The sequence below is a fragment of the Ambystoma mexicanum genome, unplaced genomic scaffold (assembly GCF_040938575.1).
Source record: "Ambystoma mexicanum isolate Mex_15411 unplaced genomic scaffold, UKY_AmexF1_1 Mex_scaf56, whole genome shotgun sequence".
Lineage (NCBI taxonomy): Eukaryota > Metazoa > Chordata > Amphibia > Caudata > Ambystomatidae > Ambystoma > Ambystoma mexicanum.
Window position 1 is genome coordinate 867,868 of NW_027182473.1, and position 12,698 is coordinate 880,565.

The 12,698-nt window shown below is 44.2% G+C and overlaps 1 long non-coding RNA gene across 1 annotated transcript in view; it reads left to right on the plus strand.

The window, feature by feature from the left end:
- The window catches only part of LOC138562526 (uncharacterized), a 48,183-nt gene that overhangs the window by 17,329 nt on the left and 18,156 nt on the right, over positions 1 to 12,698 (plus strand). Inside the window, exon 2 of the long non-coding RNA XR_011299336.1 lies at positions 10,055 to 10,084. This is a non-coding gene — a long non-coding RNA (uncharacterized lncRNA). The remainder of the gene's footprint in view (positions 1 to 10,054; positions 10,085 to 12,698) is intronic.

The following is a 12,698-nucleotide window of genomic DNA, read 5'->3' on the forward strand; positions in this document are numbered from 1 at the left end:
GCGTTCAGCCGCAGTCTCAGAAATTGATTACAGTGTTTCCTTGAGGGAAATTTTTGTAGGTATCTTGGTAGGTGATCCAGACAATTTGTTAGAGAGCCTAAGTCGATCGACGTAGATAGGAGATTTATTTGTTCTAAGTTATCTATCCAATTCCATTTCCTTAGTTTTTGTTTCGCAATTTGGGGAATGTCTATCAAGGTTTCCCACGTTACATCTGCAGTTCCAAAATCAGTTTTAGACCGCTAGTCCAATTTTGTGTAATACTACAGTGTTGTTGATGGATCATATTTGAAAAAACTTTGTAGGCCGGGGCCTGGTCCTTTAGTGACATCTTTCGGAGCATGGCCAAAGATTTCCAGACAACTATGTTATGCATTGATTTAAGTCCGAGTTCAGGTCTAATAGAAATCATTGAAACACCTTTTGGTAATTTGAGGATGCGTCTCCAGAAGAGACCTTCAAGGGTTGGCCATATATGATGATCTGGGTTCCATCCAGCCTCAGCTCCAAACGTGATCGAGGGAATAACCTTTTGTGTATAAAAGGTTAGTACAGGTTTGAAGGTAAATTTCCCATATTCGGCATGTAGCTTCGATCCTTGTAATGCAAATGTCAACATACGTTGTTTCAGGTCGCAGATCCATTCATGCTCTCTTATTGAGATGTTATAAACAATGCCCAGGTATCTAATAGATGATACAGCTTGGATCTGAAGTACATCAAGGTTCCATCTAAAGTTCTTTGTTAATCTTTTGGATGTAGTTCCGATCGACATGACCTTTGTTTTTTCTACATTGGTTTGCAGCAAATTGTCTGATAGATAGCTTTCCAATGCATATAACAGTCTCTGAAGTCCAATTGGTGTTGCATCTATTAGGACAATATCGTCTGCATATATTATCCAGCTAATGCTGTTGTTGTCTATCCTCGGGGGGGAAACAGCGTGTCTGTGTAAATGCTTCAGATATATTGGATATGAAAAGTTTGAATAACAGGGCAGCTAAAGGGCACCCCTGTTTGACTCTTTTATTCGTTCTTATTTTATCAGTCAGTTCACCTGCTTCGTTGATTCGCACTCTAACTGAGGTATTTTTGTGGAGAGCCATTATCGGCTGCAGTAATTCCGATGGACACAACCAGTTTATCAGTTTTTTCCACAATTTTGTTCGATCTAAGGAGTCAAAGGCCTGTTTCATATCAATAAAGGCAATAAAAAGATTCTTGTCTTGTTGTAGAGCATTTAATTTCAGCAGGTTTAGTATAGTTAAGTTCACTTCTGTTCCTACGCCTTTGGTAAAACCTGTCTGACGTAAGTCGAAGTGACCGGAACACATAGCCCACTTTGACAATTTCTGTTGTAGAAAAGACACAAATACCTTCCCCAGGATATCTAAGAGAGCAATTGGTCGATAGTTGGCCGGATCATCGCGGCATCCTTTTTTGAAAATGGGAACTATGATGGCTGAGTTCCAAGATTTAGGTATCATTTTTGTTGCTGCAATTGTTAGGAGTAGATGGAAAATGAAGGTTGTCCACAGCTAGTTGTTTGCTTTCAGTGTGACATTGGAAAGGCCATCGGGTCCAGCGGCTCGCGAGTCTTTTAAGTGTCGAATTGCTGTTGATATATTTTCTTTAGATTCGATTACATTCCAAGACTGGACTTCATCAAGTCTTTCGTCACTCAGCTGATGTTTGTTGCTCCCAAAAACCAAAACGTGCTGTTCCCAAGTGGCCTTAGAGATACCATGATGGGTCTTCGCCTGCTGGAATATTGTTTTATTATTTATGATGTTCACCTCTTTCTTGATCTCTCATCGTTTTGAAGCATTTCAACCAGTTTTGATATTGTGTCTTTAGATGTTTCCTTTGCAACAATTTATTTGGATCTGGCTCTTTATTTAATTTCCTGAGCTCACGGCATAGTTGTTTTTTTTTAGAGACACCAGTGTACTAAATTCATATTTCTTTTGAAAGGAGCAGCAATTCGGATGTTTGAACTTGATTTGAAAGTCTACTATCAACGCAGGATAGTTTAGTTTGTCGCATGAAGCGGTCTCCTCTGAGGTTATCATTTCGTTCAATTTCCGCAATTGCTTGCTATTATTTTTAGTCTGTTGCCTCTTTGATTCACCTCAATTGGTTGGTTGAAGATCTCTGCATTTCTGGGGAAATATGCCTTTAGAGTTAGTTCAAGTGGATTATGGTCATTGCTTGATGATTTCAAGACCTTCAGCTGTAGAATCTCATTTAGCATTGTATTTGATGCCCAAATGTAGTCAATGATTTTTCTTGTACCATCACGCTGCCACGTAATATTCGGAGGACGATCACCTTTGGTTTGACCGTTGAGCATATGGCAGTTCCTGGCAATCATGGCTGAGTCAAATTGGTAGCCTCTGCATGTTGAGTAAGCTTGATGCTTGAATTTTTTCATTATCAAATTCTCATCAAACCACGAGAAATTCAGGTCTCCGCATAATATCACTTGTAGGTCAGACCATAATTCCATGTTATCATCAATCAATTTTGTAATTGATTGAATGAAATGAGATGAGGGTATCATGGCTGAATTCCAATAGGTGTTGAGAATTAGTAGATGATGGAATGGTACTTTTGATCTCTGACTGTTTTGAAAGATTAATCCTTGCACAAACAAGTTTGGAGAGAATTATTTTAAAATCTCCCAGCCTGATGCGTTATTTATCATAGTCAGAAGACCAGAGAACGGTTGACCGAATTGATTTTTCCCAGCCGGGTTTAATATGATTGAATATCCTTCTCTAGACGGCGCCTCCCGCAGCCATGTTTCCTGGAGACATACTGCAAAGTTGGTTTTCATCGAGATGTTGAAATTCTGAAACAAGTGCCGGAAACCTCTAGTATTCCATGATATAAGGCCATTTCCGTCCTCCTTAGTTTGTAATAGCTAAGTTCTATTCGCGCGAGTCTGTGTTGAAGGTTGGGAGGAGATATTTTGGTTACCGGCTGTTCTTTCTTGGATGTTAAATTGTTTCCTTAATGCCTCACGACGTTGTTCATGGGTTTGCTCACCAACAGCTGACACAGCTTTTCTGAAGCCGTCTCTTCGGTGTTTTGTTTCTAATGTCAGATCGAATCCGTATGACAACAGCTCGTCTTTTGCAGCGAGCATGGTGTTTTCTACTGCCTGGGAAGGGATATGTAGATAGACCATATCTAGAGAGTCCTCGATGATGTATTCCACAATGGCTATGTCATTTTACGTTATCGTTCTCAGTGACGGAAAGTTGTGTAGCAATTGCATTACATTTCTGCGATTCAGGTTAACTTCATTTGCATCTGGAAAAATATTCTCGAGCCTAAGTCTCCATAGTTTTTGTTCCAGTCTAGATTTATCAGGCACAGTTTCTTTAGGATTCAATTGCTTTTGCTTTTGCCATTGGGCTGCCATCATTTTAGGATTTAATTTTAAGGAGGTCAGTTTTTTTTGGTGAGCCACATCATTGTCATCCTTTCTGCTGTAGGTTTGTGAATTCTCGTTTGGGCAATTTTGATTTGCATTTAAGCAAGTCTTCTTTCTTTCTCCTTCGTTAGGTATTTCCGCTTGGTGGATTTTTCACAGGCCTTGAGGAGGATTCCTGGCCGAGCGGTAAAGTTCTTCTTCTTGTGTTGACTGTTGCAATTCGTCAGACTCGGCTGAATATGTGGACAGATCACATAAGTCGATAACACTTACATCAGTTTTCTTTGAGCTAGTGTTAGAATCCAGTCTTCGTCTTTTATTTGGATTAGGAGGATCTACCACACTTATTTTAGTTATTTCTTTCGGCATGGACTTGCGAACAGGCATACACTCATTATCATCCTGTTTATCGTTTGGTGTATTGCGTGAAAACAGACCCAACTTGTGAGGAGTTGAAAGATTTCTCACAAACTGTTTTGTTTTATTTCTGACATTGTTCATTTTATTTTGCTGCTTATTTGTTGATTGTTTTTTGGCTTGAGCTTTTATAGATTTTTCACCTAGTTTTGATGTAATCGAAGGAACAAACAGTTTTGCCGTTCCAGTAAAAATGTTGAAAGAAGTAACGGGTCCTTTAGAACTCGGTGCAGCAGCGTGGTTTGGAAGTTGAGCTTCCACCGCTATTGCTTCAAGTGGGTTGTTTTTACATTGGTCTGATCCAGACCCTTCGTGTGGTTTGTTTGCAAGAGTACCATTGGGCTGTTTTTCAGCTGTAGAAGTCAAATGTGGTTCAGCAATCACAATGATTTCACTGTTTGCTTTATCCAGTACAGGTATCTCTAAGTTCTTTCCTGGGACAGTTATGTGTTTAGGGATGTCAGTCGAACTCCATTGGTCTACCTTTGCCCTTGTTTTCGCATTTAATTTCACTGTGCGATGTAGAGGTCTCTCATTAGGGGGATATTCCATGTCTGTCTTACTTCTGGAGAATGAGTGGCGACACCACTTCATGATTTCTAAAATCGTCTCCATTTGATCGTTTTTGTCTGTGTGGTCCTTCATAGCAATGTCCCCAAGGCGGTTTTGCCATTGAAATTAGATTTCTGCTTCCCGTTCAACTCTAGACACTAAGTGAACGTTGTTTTGTTCCAAAGACGAGACTTTATTTGTCATATTGTGCAGCAAGGCATTTTGATCTTTCACAGTCTTGTTTACTTGTTCCATGAGTTTGATAAAAGGAATCAATGCCAATGATGTTGCCGCTAGGACATTGTTATGGATTTGAATTCCGGCTGCAACCGATAAATTCTCTTTGGAATGATTAACAGACTCAGATTCAAGATTTGACTGTTCATCATGTCTGCTAGAGCACCATTCATTTCCTGTCGCTTGCTGAGCTTGCTGGGATACTTTAGTACTGCAGTGAAATCGTAGGTTCTCAGTCGGTTCCTTGGAGGAGCTTGATTGTGATTTTCTTTTTAACGTAGTATCAATATTTTGGATATTCTGAGAATCTTTTTGGTGGGTTGTATTTGTCCAAGATTTAAGCGTGCCATTAGGATCTTGCGCGAACTTCACTCCTTTTTCGCTGTTTGCCAACAACATTTTTGTTGGAAGCAATACATTCTGTGGGGCCGTAGAAAAGCTGTGTATTAATTTGTTTTTAACTGCTTGATAATCCGCAGTCAGCCTCTCAGTTAGCCGCGCTTCGCGTCCTGCTAAATCTCAAGACTTTTTTTGTGGTTTTTCGTAGAAGGGCCTGTCAGAAGAGAGGGCAACGAGGGCGCTGGTGGAAGGGAGTCAGGCTGGCGTGAAACATCTCTTCCACATACGTCTGCCTCGTTTCGAGACATCGTAGTCTCAGCAACAACTCTGCTGTCTGTAGGGCTGTGTATAGAATTGTTGTTTAAAGGCGGGACAAAGGAAAAGTGTGTTTGGTTTCCTAATCCATTTGGTAGTTTTAGAGCCAGAAGTTCAGTGTCTGTAACATCAAACGGAGATAGAAAGGAGGCGGTGTCAATTTCGATCATCGCCGGTGGCGCAGGTGGCACCGGTAAATGATGATCATTTGCCCCAGATATCGCTATATTTTGGTCAAGATCAAATGGGGCTGTATTTAAGGACACCTCTCCCACAGTCTCACTGCCCACACCACCCAACATATTTGCTTGGGAAACTTCAGGCAAGGAGTCGGGCAACATAGTCTGAGTGGCTCGATCAATTTCATCTCTATGTGCCTGGGACGGCAGCTGCTTTAAGTTTTTGTTCACAACCAATCCTGGGAGACTTTCCAGTTGATTAGTCATTATGTCGGCAATAACATGTCCGAATGTTTCCGACAGGAGTACATAAGGTTTAACATTCAAGGACTGCGATGTCGGTGCTTCAGCCAGAACGTCGACCGACAACATTTCACCAAGGTTTACATCAGCTGGGGCAACGTTCGAGTCGGCATTCAAGTCGGCCCCATTCAAGCTCACCACAGAAACTCGCGGAAGACAGCGAGGCGGTGGTAAGTTGTACCGGATTAGGAAGGGGAGGAAGGGAGGAAGGGGAGGAGGGAGAGGAGGGGGTGGAAAGGCAAGGAGTGTCTGCCACAGCAGACAGGCAGGACAGGGGGGGCAATGAAGGGAATGTGGGATGAGGGAGACGGGAAGAGGGAGCAACAATGTTCACGCCAGCTGTTGAGATGGAAGCATCGGCTGTGAACGAAAGCTCGGACTGATTTCGAGTGTTCAAAGTTGTTTGCCGCGTCTGCGCCCGTACATCAGTAACCATACTTTCCTCTTACCGGTAATCCGACAATTCAATGCCTTACATTGCCTTATGTTGGGGGTGTCCTCGTCGATGATGTAGGCGGACTGGAGGCTGACTGGACTCAGCTCTGGACTCCGTGCCGCGCTCCGCGCTCTGGAGGGAGTTTAAAACAGGATGCCAATGAAGATAGAAAGAGGTTGAGCACATAGTGCAGCTCCTCACAATGACTGCTTACTCCCAAAAAAACAGCAAGGACTGGAGGCTGACTGGACTCAGCTCCGGACAAGAATATAGCACTCACAAACGAAGACAGGTTCTCTGTGCTAATCTAGAATATTAAAGGCCACATACAACAAAGCCAGATTGTTTTCAGCTGATATGGTGCAGTCATAAATTTAAAAAAAATACATGACTCTCTGCCTGCCCTTTGAAATATGGGGGTTTTACCCCCGAACATCTTTTTAACTTGTGCACGCGTCCAAACCCGCCTCACATACAAATATACACGCGCAGACACACACCTTCTCCCCAGCCCGCTCCCCAATACAAACACTATCCCACAACATACACAAATGCAAGCAAACGCCTCACAACCGTCGTCCCCGTCGCGCCTGTCAGACCCTGTGCACAATGGTGCGCGGCAGAGGCGTGATAGTTAAGGTTTAGAAAGACCGCTCTGTGTGTTCTCAAAGCAATATTTCTAAATCTGTCTTTTTTAATTTTCAGTCAAATGAAAAAAATACCTTTTCATGCCATACGAGTCCCCACCGTAGGTCTCTTCACAACCAAGATGAACGCCAATTGGTGCAGGTTTAAGCAGGTTTTGAAAGTCAGCATTGTTTGGAGAATCTCTTGCATCTGCTTGGACAGGGAAATTCCTCTTCCCCGTATCCCCTTGACCCCGGAAGTATTGCGGCACATAGAGAAACTGCCATGCAAGGCGATCATGCTTGTCCCGGTGTGCACGTGGTAGATTTGGCATACAATAGTGTTCAAGATGACAGTCATGGATCCGACCCACCTGCAGGCTCATCTGACACTCCGCACAAATCCAGGTGGGAACAACCTATATCATGACACAGGATTCCAATCATTAACAGCTTGACTGCTGAACAGCCCTACTTCTGGAAGACCGAGTTATTTGGCGAAGAAATGTCAGTTTTTGCAGAGGCAAATCCCCTTCAACAAGGAAAGTTTACAAAAGTAAAATAGACGCAACAGCCTCTGCAGCATTCCTCTGAACATTGTCAAAGTACTGCAACTACTTCCTTTTTTGGTTGCAGTAGGGATTGCCCGCCGCCTCCATCAAGGTGCACCTCTCAGTGACTACCTTCTTCAGTTCAGGTCAGAGTTCTCCATCTCTGCTGCCTGACCCAAAGGGTAAGACATTCCTGGACAGACAGGTCTGCATGCTGCCAAGGGAGGACAACTTCTATGCATTCTGTTTTAGGAGATGTGGACCCAAACGCTGCAGGGAGAAACCTTTGCCACCTGCAATTGAATTTTGTTCCATGTATTGGGCACCTATATGTAGATGACACCACAATATTGGATTTGACCCCGGCTGGCCTTCAGCAAGGACTACACTATGCTGAAGAATACCTGGGCATGCATAGGTTGGAAAATAAAATCAAGTCAAGAATGATGGTGTTTGTGAAAAAGCCAAGTCAAGCACATGCCCACTTAATAATTATAACATAGAAGGATACCTGGGACTAACATGTATGCATTGCAGGGAGTGGTCTGCTCCTACCAGGAACATAGCCGCAAAATCCCTCCTAAAGTCCAAAGGACCACTAAAATGTTATTAAAAGTACAGTGGCTTCAGACTTGGCAAATGCCTTGCGGTTGATGCATTCAATGACTCTACATGGCCGCAACATTTGGGGCCATGCACAATCTTGTGGCAAAAGGCACATTTCTAAGGCAGCTTGCAGGCCTTCCCCCAGGAGCACTGACTGGAGCACTGGGGATGGAACTTGTGGCCTATTTTCTAAAGACCCCTCTGGGATTGCCCGTGAATGTGAATGCTGGGTTATCTGAAATGGCTGCGGCTCATGCCGTGCCAAAATCCAAGTGGTATAATGCCGGCATTAGACTGCGGAAAGGTTTGGTGGAGCAAAGACAGACATAAAGACATGAGCTGCTTTAGTAATCTAAGCAGCTTGAGAAAAGGAATTCAATTAAAGGTGACTATAGGGGGAAGCACAAGCAGAAAATACAAAAACCTCAGAACAAAATGAAATAGTTACAATGAATATGAGCACTCCAGATACTGCCTGAGCACACGACACGTTACGTAATTCCACAAAGTATGAGGTCATAGTCAAAGTAATGATGAAATACTGTTGTTTTCATTAATATGGAGAAATCTGAATACAATATATGTGTTGTTGTTGTGGGAGAGACCCAGGCTTTCGCCACTAGGAAGCCTTACACACAATGACAGAATAGTGATTCGCCACCCATGACTGAATGGAAAGTAAACAAGCAGAACGTGAGGAGAGAATAGAGTCAGACAATAAGAACAAGAGAGAAGGTTTTGGGAATCAGTAGGATGCAGGAGACAGGGAAAATCGAAGGAAGAAATAATAGCAGCGAGAGGGGTGGTGTAGAGAGAGAAAAGAAGAGGACCCAAGACAGAGCCTTGAGGGACACCATGAGAAAGAGGATCAGTAAATGATGCAAACTAGACCCCGCATGCTAAGGGTTATGGGAGGCAGGAACCTTGAGTTCAGAGAAAAGGCTACTTGACATGTGGGTCCACAGTAACCCACCTTCTGCTGGTTGGCAGGCTTGGAAAGGTCTCGACTCTCACTCAGCATGCTAAGGGTTATGGGAGGCAAGAACCTTGAGTTCAGGGAACGGGCTGCTTGACATTTGGGGCCTCAGTAACCCACCTTCTGCTGGTTGGCAGGCTGGAAAAGGTCTTGACTCTCACTCAGCATGCTAAGGGTTATGAGAGGCAAGAACCTTGAGTTCAGAGAAAAGGCTACTTGACATTTGGTTCCACAGTAACCCACCTTCTGCTGGTTGGCAGGCTGGGAAAGGTCTTGACTCTCACTCAGCATGCTAAGGGTTATGGGAGGCATGAACTTTGAGTTCAGAGAATGGGCTACTTGACATGTGGGGCCTCAGTAACCCACCTTCTGCTGGTTGGCAGGCTTGGAAAGGTCTCGACTCTCACTCCAGCATGCTAAGGGTTATGGGAGGCAAGAACCTTGAGTTCAGAGAAAGGGCTACTTGAAATGTGGGGCCACAGTAACCCACCTTCTGCTGGTTGGCAGGCTTGGGAAGGTCTCGACTCTCACTCCAGCATGCTAAGGATTATGGGAGGCAAGGACCTTCAGTTCAGCGAAAGAGCTACTTGAAATATGGGGCCACAGTAACCCACCTTCTGCTGGTTGGCAGGCTGAGAAAGGTCTAAACTATCACTCAGCATGCTAAGGGTTATGGGAGGCAAGAACCTTGAGTTCAGAGAAAGGGCTACTTGAAATGTGGGGCCACAGTAACCCACCTTCTGCTGGTTGGCAGGCTTGGAATGGTCTCGACTCTCACTCCAGCATGCTAACGGTTATGGGAGGCAAGAACCTTGTGTTCAGAGAATTGGCTTCTTGACATTTGGGGCCTCATTAACCCACCTTCTGCTGGTTGGCAGGCTGGGAAAGGTCTTGACTCTAACTCCAGCATGCTCAGGTGATGTGCATCAATGTAATAGACCATGCACTGAAACGTGGTATTTCAGTCATATATATGAAAGCACACATGCTTTAGAAATATGGATCTGATTTTGAATATACATATGCATGAGGTAAATACCGAAAGTTGAAACTGTGCTCTTCTGCCCTCTTGTAGGTGTAATGGGCCGGCCACAGGGTTACCCAGGTAAGTGCCAATTTGTATTAATCAGTGTCATGTTTTGGAATGTTGTCCCATGGATACATGGACAGCATGATGTGCTCTGCTCCAGTAACAGTTTAAAGGCTCCTAGAGAACATTATGCTTCACATTAGTTTGACTTGCCTCTACCTGAAGGTCTAGGGTTTCTCATCAAGTCCTGGGCCAGTGCATAAGGAACTACGTGCAGACAGTTATTAGCATCGAGAAATGTCCTCAAACGAGCGGGGAAAATGCATGCTAACCTTGCATGCCAGGTGACTAATGATTGGTCATTGCTAGCTTTCCAGGGAGAGCATTACAATCAGTGTCTAGTGAAAAAGCAGCACAAAGTGTATCGTGGCAAAAGAGCCTATCGCACACACATGGGTTTTCTGATCATTGAAAACACAACAGCCAGTACAATCACAGCAGCCAGTACACTCACAGCAGCCAGTACAATCAGAGAGCCTGTACAATCACATCAGCCAGTACAATCACAGCAGCCAGTACAATCAGAGAGCCAGCACAAACACAGCAGCCAGCACAAACACAGCAGCCAGTACAATAACAGCAGCCAGTACAATCAAAGTGGCCAGTACAATCAAAGTGGCCAGCACAATCACAGCAGCCAGCACAATCACAGCAGCCAGCACAATCATAGCAGCCAGCACAATCACAGCAGCCAGTACCATCAAAGCAGCCAGTACAATCACAGAGCCAGTACAATCAGAGAGCCAGTACAATAACAGCAGCCAATACAATCACAGCAGCCTGTACAATCACAACAGCCAGTACAATCAGAGAGACAGTATAATCACAGCAGCCAGCACAATCAAAGCAGCCAGCACAATCAAAGCAGCCAGCACAATCACATCAGCCAGAACAATCACAGCAGCCAGTTCAATCACAGCAGCCAGCACAATCAAAGCAGCCAGTACAATCACAGAAGCCAGTACATTCAGAGAGCCAGTACAATCACAGCAGCCAGTACAATCAAAGTGGCCAGTACAATCAAAGTGGCCAGCACAATCACAGCAGCCAGCACAATCACAGCAGCCAGCACAATCACAGCAGCCAGCACAATCACAGCAGCCAGTACCATCAAAGCAGCCAGTACAATCACAGAGCCAGTACAATCAGAGAGCCAGTACAATAACAGCAGCCAATACAATCACAGCAGCCTGTACAATCACAACAGCCAGTACAATCAGAGAGACAGTATAATCACAGCAGCCAGTTCAATCACAGCAGCCAGCACAATCAAAGCAGCCAGCACAATCACATCAGCCAGAACAATCACAGCAGCCAGTTCAATCAAAGCAGCCAGTACAATCACAGCAGCCAGTACAATCACAGAAGCCAGTACATTCAGAGAGCCAGTACAATCACAGCAGCCAGTACAATCAGAGAGCCAGCACAGACACAGCAGCCAGCACAAATACAGCAGCCAGTACAATCAGAGAGTCAGTTGCGGTCAGTAAATTCATAATGCTTTTGAATTCAGACCCGTGAAAAGCATTATGAAGTTACTGACCGCAACTGCGAAGGATTAGAGTTGATCACTTACCCTACAGGACACCAGCTGGTAAACTCTGCCAGACTGGACTTATTTGTCAGATGGAATACTAACTATTCGTTACAAGCCTCTGATGAAGAGCACGTGCATGCTCAAAACACGTGTTAGGCTGTATTGATTCAACTATCTGCCAATATACAAATTTGGGCCTCTAAAGCACAAGTTGATAGTTCACATTTGGTGCTGTGTGACTGTCTTTGCATTAACCCATTTGTGTCTTCCCTAGATCCCCTAGCAGACTATTCATTATTTATTTTATTTCTGCTTAAAAATGTAGTTCTTCTGCCACCCAAGATCCTCGCATAACTATGTCCTTAGGACATCATAGGAGGGCCTGTCATGCATGTAGCACCTGTGTCACCGGGTAATGAAGGAGAGCACACTGTCCTTCTCACAGCCAGGGACGAGTCCCAATATTTGACTGTGTATTTGTAGGGAACCATCCTGTTTTTGCATCAATCTGCAGGCAGCATGTACCGCCCTCCTGGAGGATGGCCGACATCCCAAGTCTGGTGCGGCTAGTCTGATCATGCTTACCCCATGTTTATCATTAGCAGCACTCTGCGTCCTATCTTCACTCCTAAGCTCACTATCATACCTCATGTTATTCCATTCTCTGCAGTATGGTACCATATCCTTAACCATAGACCTAGAACTACCAGTTCTCATAGTGAACTTCTCTTTGGCCTATTCCACTCGAGCAACAACCTGAAGGTCCTTGGATCCAATTGTTCTGAAGGTAGCTGAGACAATATTAATGGCTGACCAGTCACCAAAGACGCTATTCATTTCAATGAACTTGCCATTACCACCTTACTCAAGTTACAAGTTCAATAAGATCAAATCAATTTATCACATGGTCAATTCTCTGTGTCATGTCCTCTCGTCACGGAAAACATAGGCTCAGGACTGCTTCGTTCCATCGTTCTGAGCCTGAGCAGGAGGCAGTGATTGACACAAATTTACTCATTGAGCAGGTTCGATTGCCAATGATTTTCATGCTTCTCACCTTGCCTGGTCAACACTGGCCGCTCTTGTTTCTTG